General features: G+C 40.4%; 1 protein-coding gene across 2 annotated transcripts in view; it reads left to right on the forward strand.

Moving 5' to 3' along the window:
- The window catches only part of marchf8 (membrane-associated ring finger (C3HC4) 8), a 195675-nt gene that overhangs the window by 24186 nt on the left and 156803 nt on the right, over positions 1-14686 (forward strand). The window contains exon 2 of one of the 2 annotated variants that reach the window (XM_062058204.1): positions 715-789. The exons of the other annotated variant lie outside the window; for it this stretch is intronic. The gene's annotated coding sequence lies outside the window, so the exon portion shown is untranslated. The remainder of the gene's footprint in view (positions 1-714; positions 790-14686) is intronic. 2 annotated transcript variants of the gene reach the window in all.

A 14686-nucleotide genomic window follows, 5' to 3' on the forward strand; every position in this document is an offset into this window, starting at 1 on the left:
TTTATTGTGATTACTTATGGAGTATATTGTGAATAAATTGAGAACAGGAAGTGAACAAAAGTTTTAGCAACTGTTATGTAAAAGAAAAGGGGTAGGATTAAATAAGCTCTGCTTCTTCCTACTCCTTTTCAAACATGTTAAAGAGAAACTGGAAATTGTGATGTGTCATGTTGTATGCTTGCATGTTCGAAATAAACTCAAACTCAAACCAGGGATGGGTTTGAAATGTACAGTCATCGCGGGAAAATGGGACAGGAGTGTGACGTTCAATGACATTAATTATCTTTTACCCTGTTGACTTGACAGCAATTGTTGTTTTGTACATCACACAGGTGCTGATGTCCCCAAATATCATGTTTTGTGTTGCTGAGTGAATGCTCCCACAGTTGCTGCAATAGCTTGCTTTTCTGGAGTTCTTTTTTTTAAAGGCTAATGCTATAAATGCTGTAATATACAGTCTTTAGTATACCTACAACACACAGTTGGGGTATTGATTTGAAGCAGGCAAAAATTGGAGAGATGCTGTTTTTTCTGAAACATGAAAACTCATTTAGATATTAGGGCTGTAACGGCATTGTAGATACCGTGGTATTTCGGTTTCAAAGTATCACAATAATGCCGTGACGTGATCGTATTAAATGAAAACTTGCTGAGTGTTGTTCTTTCTTGGCGCTTAAATGTTGGCTGCGCCTGAAAATAAACTATATCTCCCAGAATCATCTGTGTAGCACGGGAGCAGCAAAGTGGTGGCGTGGAACGCTGTAAGCAGGAAGTGAATGTTCGTAGTAGGTAAGAAATTTTCATTAAAAAATGTATTCAAACTCTGAGTTATGTTGCTAACAGACAAGCAGACTGGTGAAAACCTAACCTCTTTGGCGGAGGTAAGAAAGTCTGCATTCTGCAAAGCAAAGGATGCCACATTTGTCTCAAGCGTTTCGGAGGGAAATCACCCCAAAAAACTGTACACATCGGGGGTAGGGGGGTTGGAGCCTATCCAGCTGCATGGGGGTGGAAGACAAGGTACACCTTGGACAAGTCGCCACCTCATAAATTATCGCCCCCAAAAAATATTTGAAGCCAGCGAAGCCAAACATCAGTGGAGGTTTACATTGTCACTTTAAAGACATCAACTGTAAGTTATTTTTTAAAACAGTAGATGTTCATGCACAATTATTTGCACTTAAGAATACATGTTTGTAGTATGATTAGAACATTCGAGCATTATATCTGTGTTCAGTTACAGTAAGTGTGTCAATCCTAAAAATTCTTGCTACTTCATTTTACACATTATTAAGTTAAAGTTAAAGTACCAATGATTGTCACACACACACACTAGGTGTGGTGACATTTGTCCTCTGCATTTGACCCATCCCCTTGTTCCCCCCCCTGGGAGGTGAGGGGAGCCGTGGGCAGCAGCGGTGGCCGTGCCCAGGAATCATTTTTGGTGATTTAACCCCCAATTCCAACCCTTGATGCTGAGTGCCAAGCGGGGAGGTAATGGGTCCCATTTGTATAGTCTTTGGTATGACTCGGCCGGGGTTTGAACTCACAACCTACCGATCTCAGGGCGGACACTCTAACCACAAGGCATCTTTTTTTTTTTTTTTGGACATATGCCACAATAATATTGTACCTTGGCCTTAATACTGTATTGAATTTGTTGAAAGGACCAGTTGGTACAATCCCTGGGGACTCTGCATGGCAGGGGCGTCCTCCTCCCTGAGCCAGGCTTGCACCTGACCGCATACCTAAGTGAGACTAGGTGACACTGCTGGGAGGCTTTTCCACCATTGGGACACATCTTCAGTTGTGTGCCCCAGCGTCACAGGGTGTTTCGGCCCGGCTTACCACAAGACACCCTCTGCCGAGGAAGGGCCCACCCCAGGGTGATCAAATCCCTGGCTGGTGTCACTCCTCTTCAACCACAGCCAATGGCTCGTCCTCTCTGCTGTTGGCCAGCTCTTTAATGGCCTGTCTGTGAGCTTGCCCCCTAACTCCAACCTCCCTTAAGAGCTTTGCTGTTGTGCTAGCTACAAAGCCCCTACACCCCACCTCCACTGGGCACAGCCTTACCCTCCAGCCTCTGTCCTCTGCCTCAGCTGCAAGGTTGGAGTACTGCAGCTTCTTGCGTTCATACGCTTCTTCAATGGCATCCTCCCACGGAACTGTCAGTTCAATGATATAGACAAGCTGGCAGGTTTCAGACCATAGGACGAGGTCTGGACGCAGGGTGGTCGTTGCGATCTCCGTGATTATATCGTACCGTGACATTTTGATACCCATACATCCCTATTAGATATGAATCAAAACTATTTTTAACCAACTATACTAAAAATGCACGAGAAAGTGGAAAGTAAAACTTTGCTCTTTGACCACATGGTTATTTACGAACACAGTTGCAGAACAACGCACTATGTGTGTTGGGGTAGGGTCATATGTGCAAGGTTTTAATGGAATTCTGAAGGTGCGGTCCGAGGGGAGGCGTGTTGGACAGCGGCGATCCATCAGCTGCACAGAGATGCTGGCTCAGCGGGATCAGCGAGATGGGTCTGCAGGTAGCACTGTGCTAGGTGACATCATTAAATCCATCACAAACTATCCAGTGCTGACAATAGACCAGAGAGCAGCCCACTACACTGCTACATTCTCATGTGTTCACGCTGCTGTACGCATTGATTTACGTCTCTATATTCTATATCCAGCAATGCGAATATTTATTTTGTGATATCAAACAATCTACAAGCCAAGGTGGTAGTCATAATATTGCTCAGAAAAATCTATAGATATGTCTACCTGTCTCATGGCGACAGTTCCACTCCAGTCCTGTAGGGAGCAGTAATGGCCAGTACATAGCATGCAGTTTCTTTTAATTGACTCATAAGTGTATGTAACATTAATCTACAGTGTTTGGCTGAGACTGAGAGGAAATAATCCACTACATTCGGGATGTAATGATAAAGGTTAATGGTAAAATGCGTTAAAAATTCCCACTGTTAGTATTACCGTTTTAAGTTAAAATGATCCTAAAGCCATGATTGATAATACTGATAAACTCACGGACCGGTGACACTGCTCATTTACTGGAGAAACAAGCCAGCGCTAAAACAAGACAAACATCTTTCTCTATTTAAAAACAACATTTCCAGATCTTAACTTGTAAAAACACATTACTGTCTGAGCAACGAAGATATTCAATTGTGAACATTAAACCTACAGGCTGTGTTTGTCTTAAAACCGAGATCGATGGATACTCTGAAGCAATATGAAAAGAAGTGAATTTGTTTGAGGTCCCATCAACGGGATGTGATGGACCCAACACACTTTTTTTCCTTTATCATTAAAAAACACAAAAACTTTTACAAATTAAAATAGAAGATAAACATATTCAAACACTCAAAAATAATATGGCTCTTAAGTAGCCAGACCAATATTATTGTATAACATAGTTCCTCTGCCAAGAAAGTATACAGTGGCCTAGTGGTTAGAGTGTCCGCCCTGAGATCGGTAGGTTGTGAGTTCAAACCCCGGCCGAGTCATACCAAAGACTATAAAAATGGGACCCATTACCTCCCTGTTTGGCACTTGGCATTAAGGGTTGGAATAGGGGGTTAAATCACCAAAAATTATTCCCGGGCGCGGCCACCGCTGCTGCCCACTGCTCCCCACTGCTCCCCTCACCTCCCAGGGGGTGATCAAGGGTGATGAGTCAAATGCAGAGAATAATTTTGCCACACCTAGTGTGTGTGTGACAATCATTGGTACTTTAACTTTAACTTTAATATTGTGTGGCTATTCATTCATTGTATTATTTTCTTTTCTAAATATAACTTGGTAATAAGTGTGTAAGTACTGTTTGCGCACATTCAACAATAATATTTTTTTTGACAATAACAGTGATATGACATTTTCATTTACATATCACTACAACGATTCTTCTCAACAAAAGAGGAGAAATTTAATCTTAGAGAAAAATATAACTTAAAATATCTGCATGCATGCACAACACTTAAGCATATCAGTATGTGTAAGTAAATTATGGAGTGGATTAAGCAACATAGTCAAATCCGTCCATCCATCCATCCATTTTCTACTGCTTGTCCCTATCGGGGTCGCAGTGGGTGCTGGAGCCTATCTCAGTTGCATTCGGGCGGAAGGCGGAGCACAGTTTAAGAAATTGTCCAAACTCTGTGTTTACAAAGTACAAGGAAGAGGAATACTGATAACAATCTTGAACCTGATTGGTCAATTACATATTTAGTAAATTATGTGTAAACATACAGTACATTAACTACCTATTCATGTGAACTGTATTGATATGTATTTATCATTGTTGTTGTGTTTGAGATTGAAAAAAGGAAGCGAACCCCTTTCCATACAGGAAAGGGGTCAGTGTTGAATAAGCTCTGCTTCTTCCTACTCCCTTTCGGACATGTTAGAATGTGAAACTGTAAACACGTAACTGTTAACATGTTCGAAACATTACTATATTGTTATTTTTCTTTTATTACTCATGGTGGTTGTTTTTTATTGGGATTCTTTCTTTTTTTTTTTTAACATGTTCGAAATAAATATTTACAATAAATCTTTACAAAACAATTACATCCCTACACTAAATCATAGATTTAATATACAACTATTATCCGCTCTGCATTTGCATAAAACATTTATAGTGAGGGTACAAACTACTTAATGTAGTGTTTTCTTAGCCTGCGATGATTTACTGCTTGTGTCTCCTTGAACTAATCTAAATTTTTAAGAGTGTTAAGAGCTGTGCATTAATTATTCTCAACTCTTTGAGCATATTTTTCTGGGGGGAATTAATACAATGCTTGTTTTGTTTTTTTTCCAAGTAGAGAATTGGTTTTAGATGAATAACTACAGTATAATGATGATGAAATCGGTTCAGAAGGGAACATTTTCCTTCTTTTTCTGCTTTTTCAAATAAGCGGTGAGAGGGTCCACAGTGTTGCAGCTGCCACATTATTTAGGATGTTTAGATTTAGGACATTTTTAGGATGTGTAGTAAAGCCTGACTGCACGGAAGACGGCTAATCTAGTCATGTTAAGGTCAGATGTGGTATCATGCCTATGAGGAAGGAGTTTTTTTCCCTTCATAACGTCACAAATACTTCAATAACGACAGTTTGAATGCCTCTTCTCTCAAACATGGAGCAAACAAGTGAAAGAGACAATAGCTTTTTCTCACATTTGTTGGTAATAAACTGCCTCTCAGGACACACATCATTAAAAAGCCAATTTTGCATAGCAGGGGACCTTTTAATGTGAGCCGCTGATATTAACTTTCAGGTTAGACTGGTTAGCTTTACCCAGCGGTGTTGTTTTGAGAGACGTGTCTTGGGGTTTGGTAAATGTTTCAATGAAACCATGCTGATGTGGCAAAGGTCCAAAGTTTTAACCCATTAATTTTGTTGCAGTTCTGCCTTGCATCATTCTTCATGAACAAGTAGCTTGCTGAATAATAAACGCATTGACGAATAACCAAAGTTGTTTTTACTTTAGCCACAGGCATTTGTTTTTTGCAGTTTGAGATAAGTTAATGTCTGATGTCCAGAGTCGTGCATTAAGAGAGTATGGCCAACTAAATGAGAGGCACCATCTTTGCTACCAAGGACGTGTGCGACTGCGTCCGGAAGCATGCAGTTGCAGTCGTTCTGATGAAATCAACCAAAATAATAAGTTTGAATATAATTCTAAACATACTCCAGCTCATAAACTTACAATAAAACATGATTTTATTTCGGCAAAGTATAATTTTGTGGCCGTTTTTGATGCACTCATGCTGCGTTCATACAGTGTTGAGTGATCAGGGAGTAACAGTGACGTGCGGTGAGGTTCATGACTGGTGATTGATTGATTGATTGAGACTTTTATTAGTAGGTTGCACAGTGAAGTACATATTCCGTACAATTGACCACTAAATGGTAACACCCGAATAAGTTTTTCAACTTGTTTAAGTCGGGGTCCACTTGGGGTCCAGTGGTGAGGCACGGACTTCATCACAGTCAGATTTACAAACATATGAACCCTAAAGAGTATCTTATTCACCATTTGTTTGGCAGCAGTTAACGGGTTATGTTTAAAAGCTCATACCAGCATTCTTCCCTGCTTGGCACTCAGCATCAAGGGTTGGAATTGGGGGTTGAATCACCAAAAATGATTCCCGGGCACGGCGCCGCTGCTGCCCACTGCTCCCCTCACCTCCCAGGGGGTGAACAAGGGGATGGGTCAAATGCAGAGGACAAATTTCCCCACACCTAGTGTGTGTGTGACAATCATTGGTACTTTAACTTAACTTTAACTTTACACATAGAAACTGTAGCACACAAAAAAACACATTTAATAAAAACAACGTTATTATGGTCTTACCTTTACTTATAAGTGCGGGAACAGTGGTGTTTGTGTTGAAGGAGTTGTAAATGAATGAAATATGAAATCCGTGCTGCAGTCTGCAGGTGTACCTAATGTTGTGTCCCTGCGGTCGTTCGCAGCTCCTCCGGCGCGAGCACTGTTGTTTTTGCACTTTTTGGCTTCTTGTTAAGTGACTTTTTTTTGGGTGGATTCGGTCTTGCACGTGGATGGTTTGGGTGTGGGCATTGGTTGGTGTGGCGCTCCCGTCGGGCGGTGCATTCTGTGGCGGAGGTGCTTGGCACCAGGAGGCGGGGTTATGAGGCGAGCCTCTCACAGTGCGTCTTCGCAGCAGTTTTATGATCGCTCAGCACAAGAAATACTTTACACACATACAGTTGTTGACAAAATACACTGTACATTATATACCTCAGCTAACTAAACTATGGAAATGTATAATATAATTCATATAGCAATACGGTCTCACTGCACAGCAGGCCAGCAGTTAGCCGAATCATTGCGCACAATCCATGTTGAGGCACAACTGAGTGACGTGCCTCAACTGGCTGCTGATCACCGCACCGTCTCTTCTCAGTATTTGAACGGCAAATGTGAAAATAAAAATAAAAATAATCTAAAACTGGTGAAGTTAAATGGAAAATAACTTTAGTATAATCACTGGATACATATAACAATTTAATTAATTTTTTTTTCTTTTTACATTTTTTTTCTTTCCATGATGGCAGGTGAGGCCGTGCCTCCCCTGCCTCTAGTGACGGCACGTCACTGGGGAGTAACCAGTAAAAAATTACACAACACGACCAAAACAATGGCTTATTAGCCTCATTTTGCCAAAATCTTCATTAGCTTTGGACAAACAATCACAGACAAGTTATGACTTTTATGTAAAGTATGTAAACTCTGGTGACTGTCTCAAATGTATTGTTTGGAATCACTGTGACATGCCTGTGCTTTTAGACTTAGACAAACTTTTATCGAACCACTGTCATCTATTATTACACCACAAATTTGGTTTCTTTTACTCTTTCAATGTCTACTCTGTCTATTTGTATTTGTTTGACTTTCTCTTCTTTTACCAAATAGCATTATTTTAGTTCTGAGATTCAAGAACAGTCTGTTTTGGTCAAACCATCTCTTTCATGTGTTAATTTATTTTGTTGTTATTTCTATTAGCTTCTGTGTGTTCTCTCCTGATCAAAACTCAGACGTTGGGGTTGGTGTGTGTTTGCCTCGCACAAGACACTCCAGTGCAGTGATCCTCAACAGGCGGACCGCGGTCCATGTCCGGACCCAGCGACGTGTCCGTCCGGACCCAGCACGAATTATAGTAAAAAAAAAAATAAAAAAATTAAAACATTTTTTTTTTTTTTTTTTTTTAATAATTATAATTATTATAAAAATATATAATAATTGTATTTATCTTTGAGTCATCGCTAGCACAAGTCAACGTTCTTTGTTGTTTTTAGTCAAATATCTCCACGTTTGGTTTACACTTCTCCGTGTCTCACTCACTCCGTCTTTCTCTCTCTCTCTTAGAGAGAGAAAGAGAGAGAGACGGAGTGAGAGCGAGAGAACGCCACTCTGATTGGCTGCGGAATCAGCCAATCAGAGTATGGGTGTCATCTCTATCACAACGACGCGCTGATAGGCTGTTACCACCTGGGTCATACAGCGCTCATGCCACATGCATGGACCTTTCGCTGCAGGCACACAGTTGTCTAGTTATATTTGCACATGAATGAGATCTGTTGAGGTCATTTGTTTACCAGGGATAGGAGGGTTGTGTTTAAAAGTATTTATTTTTTGTTAAAACTGAAAGTTTTATTTAAGTTCTTATTTATTTTTGTTTCAAAGAAAATCTTTCATGTATTTTATTGGATATTTATTTTATTTTTGTTAATTTTAAGAAAATGTTAAACTACTACCTACATCCTGCTACTATATAAGCTTGATCGATAATAAACGGACCCAGCCTGTTTCAAAATAACATTTGTGGACCTTCAAGATTTGTACTTGAGGACCCCTGCTCTAGTGTGTGGTTCGGCAAACCTCCTCTTCCTATACTTGTCTTCTTTCCGGGTTGTTGGGAAAACAATGTAAAATCTTTCCGCAATTCACACGGCGGGTCAGCCCCATGCTGCACAACAGGGCATTCTTACACGCCGAAAAACTAACGAGGAAGAAATCGTGGCGCCCTGTAGTTACGTTAGTGTCTTTTGACCAATCATTGAGATCGCCTGTAACCGAGCTAACCAAACTCTCTCCATACACATCTCTGGATGCGTCCCTTGCTCTTCCTGTCTGCTTCATTTTTTGTCCGCTCCTTGTGGGTGCATTTTACTTTCTTAGATATTTATTATTGTAGCGATATGGTTAAAGTGATTTTGATTGTTTGGAAGGGAACCATAGAGGCTTCACGTGTGTGCGCATTACCAGAGCAGCGGATACAGCACAGTTCAGCTTATTAAATAGAAAGTTAATATATTACCTCTTTGTTTGTTTGATACACATTACTGTATAGCACTTGTACGTGTACTAAGCTGCACTAGAATAGGGACTTTTGTCGAGGCTGGGATCCATTATTCACATTTACATTGTTTCTTATGGGGAGCTCAGCGTCATTGTACGAACTTTTCAATTTTCAAGAACTATACATTGACTCAAAAGTAATGAAAAGAATAACACATCAAAACAGCCTTAGAGTTGTTGTCTATGACAAGCAGTCCTGCAGACACCGACAACATTTCAGATGCCATCTCTAATTTCATATGTGTAGATATGACTCTAGTATACTTTGAAAGAGAGATGGAGAGAGTGTTAGTGAGTAAGTGAGTGCTGTTTGAATCATGATTGTACCATTCCCCCTGCCGCTAGACCAAACATGGTGTGGTCTCGTTGACGCAAACAAACTCACAGCTGTGCAACCTGTTTTGTTGCCACGTTGCTGTTTGCCATGTATTTACATGTTGGTTTCAGACTGGTAGCTACTCAATTCTCCCAGTAAAAGCAGAGGCGAGGAAAGCGTGTGAAGGATTTTTGTCAACCGTTCTGTTTTCGTTCGACTGGATACGCATCTCCTGAGGGGAGAATGCCTGGGGCCTCATGTTCAGAGAGTTGCATGACTTTCCTACTAAATATGGATGTACGATCAAATCCAGAAAATGGATGTATGAAAGTGTTTGCACGTACAAATCCAAGCACATTCAGTGTTTCCCATAAACTGACAAGATACCTGTGGCGGTGGGGGCGTGGCTATGGGCGTGGTCACCATGACATCATCAAGTAATTTGCATAATTTACTACAATGATATAATTTTCTCTAAAAAGGCTCAAAAAATGTATACTTACTAATTAATAACAGTTTTGTCTTAAACGTCCATCCATCCATCCATCCATCCATCCATCCATCCATCCATTTTACAAAATAATTACAACACTTTATGTACATATTTATATACAGATTTGAACAATAAGTTATTCACTGAAATATATTTATTAATTGTGGTTCTTACAAAAAATATATCTTATAAAAATATAAAAGCTAAAATGTCTCTTAAAGCTCTGCCCCTTTAATTAGTGCATACTAAATAATTTAACTTTAGCCTACTACTACAACCATATTATTTACCAGCAACATAAAGTGAAACAGAGGCAGAGGTGTCCTGCCACAGTCAGTAACAAATAAACAGAAAACAGTAGTGGTGGTAGATAGACACAAAGCTTCATCAAACATCTGATCCACTGAACAAAGAGCTCCAAAAATCTTGATCCTACACTTCTCTTTTGGAAAGTAAATCTGAACAGCCGATATGGGCATCTACATCAACTATATGATTTGCCTGAGAAGCTGGACAGGACAAAAAAAAAACAATAAAAAAAAAAAAAAATCTATTTGTGGCGGCCTTAATTCTTTCGTGGCGGGCCGCCACAAATAAATGAATGTGTGGGAAACACTGACATTTCTTTGTTACATCGCAATCTACTTGGAATCGACCGCAGACGTCTGCGTGGGTGGCACGCCCACACCACACCTAGGCCACCCTTGTGAATATGCAAATCACATTGAAATTAGCCTTGTGACTGAGAATGGCAAGCGCTGCCCAATGAGGATTCACTAGGAGGTGCTTCTTTCTTCTGCTACAGAAAACAGCACACAGGTTGAAAAAAAAATGGTCGTGCATCAGGAACAAAGTGCAGAAGAAGATGGATGTACATCGCCCAAAAAGACGAGCGTTTGAAAAGATCGCCGCATCTGTCCCCTTTCTTCGCCGCAACTGTGTGCCTGCCGCTTAAACAACCCCCCAACCCACACGCCCCCGCCAGAGCAACCGCTCCTTTGGCCCCTATGATGCGTAAAACTTTAAGAAGGATGGGTGACTCTGAATCCCCCTGATAGAAATATAATTTGTGTAACTTAAAACAAAATGTGTTCATACAGTACGCCTGCTGGCCCTAGTGATATTATAGAGTTGTGAAAGAAATTATTCATTTAAACATGCTAGCGCTATATGGTTAGTGTCCGCCCTGAGATCGGTAGGTTGTGAGTGCAAACCCCCATACCAAAGTCTATAAAAATGAGACCCATTACCTTGGCACTCAGCATCAAGGTTTGGAATTGGGGGCTAAATCACCAAAATCACCTTTTATTGTCATTCAAATTTGAAGTTTACAGTACAGATAAGAACAACATTTTTGTTACATTAGCTCGTTGTAGTGCAGGTTAAAAGAGCAACAAGTTGCAGAGTGTTTGCATTTACAAAAGAAGGTGCAGATATAAATAGATTACTGTACAGATAAATATATTGCACTTTTGCATATGCATCCACGGAATTAAGGGGATTATAATGATACGTTCAAGAGTCTTATGGCCTGAGGGAAGAAGCTGTTACAGATCTGCTACGGAGGCTGCGGAACCTCTTTCCAGAGTCCAGCAGTGAAAACAGTCCTTGGTGGGGGTGGGAGGAGTCTCTACTGATTTTCTGAGCCCTGGTCAGGCAGCGGCTTTTTGCCATCTCCCGGATAGGAGGAAGAGGAGTCCTGATGATCTTTTCTGCAAAGACTTCCAGTCTGAGGCACTGCAGGCTCCAGTCCAGACAGAGATGCAGTTGGTCAGTAGGCTCTCTATAGTGCCTCTGTAGAATGTGGTGAGAATGGGGGGAGGGGAGCTTTGCCGTGAAACAGGGCGTACGGCAGGTTTTTTGTACATGAGGCCCCTGGTGTTCTCATTGTATCCCATTGGGTTGAGTTTTTTTCTTGCCCTGATGTAGGATCTGAGCCGAGGATGTCGTTGTGGCCTGTGCAGCCCTTTGAGACGCTTGTGATTAATAAACTTTGATTGATTGATTGACGGTGTCTCAATCAAGACTTGTTGGTGTAACAACATAGCAAATAAATAAGATCCATTCAAGTTTAACAATGTCTCTGTATTCTAATGTGCACGAAGCCTTGTCACCCCTCAAAGTCAATTATCCCTATGATATAGTGTCTGCTATGGCGCGGCTGTGAAGAGGTGATACAATTAAATCCAGTGGATGCAAAGTTAAAACCTTTACTGGTGACAGACAGTTAAAACAAATAAGCTAAAGTTGATTTGTGATGGAGGTGATTTGTGGTTTAAATGACTGCAAAGAGAGTTCATGTTCTCATTTAAACACACCTCAGCCAGCCATTACTCATAAAACCAAATGCATCATTGCTTTTTTCCCTGCCTTTTGATGGATGATCGCCATACATTTCAGGTGGATTACGGTGATCAGCTGTGAGCATATTAACTCGATCAAACATGGCGGAAATGTCCATGACAACAGCCAATCATCAGAGTTGACCTTTTCCCGCCCCCACTTTTGGTCGTATAAGTTGCCGCAGAAGTGATCAGAATGATCAAACGTTTTGCTTAACGTGCAGTTGAGCGCTGTAAAATAAATGTCAGCCGTGACTTGGACTTTAAAGATGGAAGCTATTGTTGAGAAAAAAGCTAAGCTCAATGTCGGTCGTGTGGCGGTTGTATCGGTGGCTAAAGAGATGTGGCGCAAATCAAGTCGAGTTACACCAGTCCTTCACAGATAATGGGGTGGCAGTGCGATGCCAGTGGGGGACGCGTACCAGAATATGAAGAAGCGAATGTGTCACGTCGGGGTTTTCGCAGCTTACTGCGGGGATCATTCTCCCGAAATGCAGACGGACCACTCCTGACAAAGCGTGCAGGTAAGAACATGATTTATTCTCAAAAATAACGCAAAGTACCAAAAACAGAAAACAAGCAAAAGGAATAATGTGCTGATCGTACTCGAAACTAAGCTACCACTTAGCATGGACTTGAAACAAGCAAAACTTACGTAGACAAGGCTACCACTTAGCATTGGCTAGGAGACAAGCAAAACTTACGTTGACAGGTTGCATGAAGCAAATAATGACGCCAGGCTGACTGACTGGCAAAGGCAAGCTTAAATAATGCCTCTGATTAGTGCTCGGGAAGCAGGTGAGCGGGCGAGCACTAATCAGAGACAGGTGAACACAATGAGCAACCATGGTAACCAAAACAAACTCAGAGGTGCACAAACAGGAACTAAAGGAGTCCAAAACTAACAGAAAATCCAAAACATGATCCGGACCACGGATCATGACAGAATGCAGCATTTGGCTTCACTGTAACCACGGTGGGAGACGAGGAGAGACCGTTGTGTTGTTTCCTTTAATGTTCATGTATACAGCACAGACCACAAGTTTGGACACACCTTCTCATTCAATGGTTTTCTTTATTTTCATGACTATTTACATTGTAGATTGTCACTGAAGGCATCAAAACTATGAATGAACACGTGGAGTTATGTACTTAACAAAAAAAGGCGAAATAGCTGAAAACATGTTTTATATTCTAGTTTCTTCAAAATAGCCACCCTTTGCTCTGATTACTGTATTGCACACTCTTGGCATTCTCTCGATGAGCTTCAAGAGATAGTTACCTGAAAGTGTTTTCACTTCACAGGTGTCATAGTTTAGATGCCTTCAGTGACAATCTACAATGTAAATAGTCATGAAAATAAATAAAACACATTGAATGAGAAGGTGTGTCCAAACTTTTGGCCTGTACTGTGTATATATAGTATAGTTATAACAATTTATAGACAAATGATACTATTTATAGTCATGGTGAAGAGTGGGGGGCGCAAAATATTTTCTTCTTCTTTCTAAGGGGGGTGTGACAGAAAATATTTGAGAAGCACTGAGTTACACACAGCAGGCAACACAACACATTTCACTATGTAAAGCGCTTTGGGTCACTAGAGAAAAGCGCTATATAAATATAATGCACTTCACATTTTTTTAATGAATTGAAGTACCACTAGAGCTACTGATTAGTTTGTTTGATCATTGAAGTAATCGGATAAAACAGGCTTTAGAGCCTAAGTGCGTATTTTAGGGAATATAATTGAACCAAACACCATTTTCTGCTTGTCATAACCTTCATTCTTTTTTTCCAAACTAATGCATGTCATCAACATTGATGTTTCACTTTTAACATACAGTACAGGCCAAAAGTTTGGACACACCTTCTCATTTCAATGTGTTTTCCTTATTTTCAAGACTATTTACATTGTAGATTGTCACTGAAGGCATCAAAACTATGACACCTGTGAAGTGAAAACCATTTCAGGTGATTACCTCTTGAAGCTCATCGAGAGAATGCCAAGAGTGTGCAAAGCAGTAATCAGAGCAAAGGTTGGCTATGTTGAAGAAACTAGAATATAAAACATGTTTTCAGTTATTTCACCTTTTTTGTTAACTACATAACTCCACATGTGTTCATTCATAGTTGTGATGCCTTCAGTGACAATCTACAATGTAAATAGTCATGAACATAAAGAAAATGTATTGAATGAGAAGGTGTTTCCAAACTTTTTGCCTGTTCTGTATGTGCATTAAAAAAATAAAACAAAAAAACTCAGCCTTTAGCCGCGACATAGATTACAGCACCCGCACAACCCCGCTCTCAAGTGCGCTCTATTGCAACAGCTGTCTGTAAACTATGTCCGCGTATTTAAAGTTCCTAGCACTCACTGCTGCCTGGATTTGATACATTTTTATTAGTTACTCTCCTTGAACGATTAATCAATGCAACAGAATATAAATCCAAGCTTTTTTCTGTTGGAATGAATCGATTCATTACATTAATCAGTGCTAAGTACCACCCAGATTGTTGTACATAAAGCTAATACAAAAATTAAATAATCTCTAGTTTTAGTTTTTAGCATCGATGCTTTATATCGTCAGGTCCAAAACTATCAAAAGTTGTGATGAT

The sequence above is a fragment of the Entelurus aequoreus genome, linkage group LG09 (genome assembly GCF_033978785.1).
Source record: "Entelurus aequoreus isolate RoL-2023_Sb linkage group LG09, RoL_Eaeq_v1.1, whole genome shotgun sequence".
Lineage (NCBI taxonomy): Eukaryota > Metazoa > Chordata > Actinopteri > Syngnathiformes > Syngnathidae > Entelurus > Entelurus aequoreus.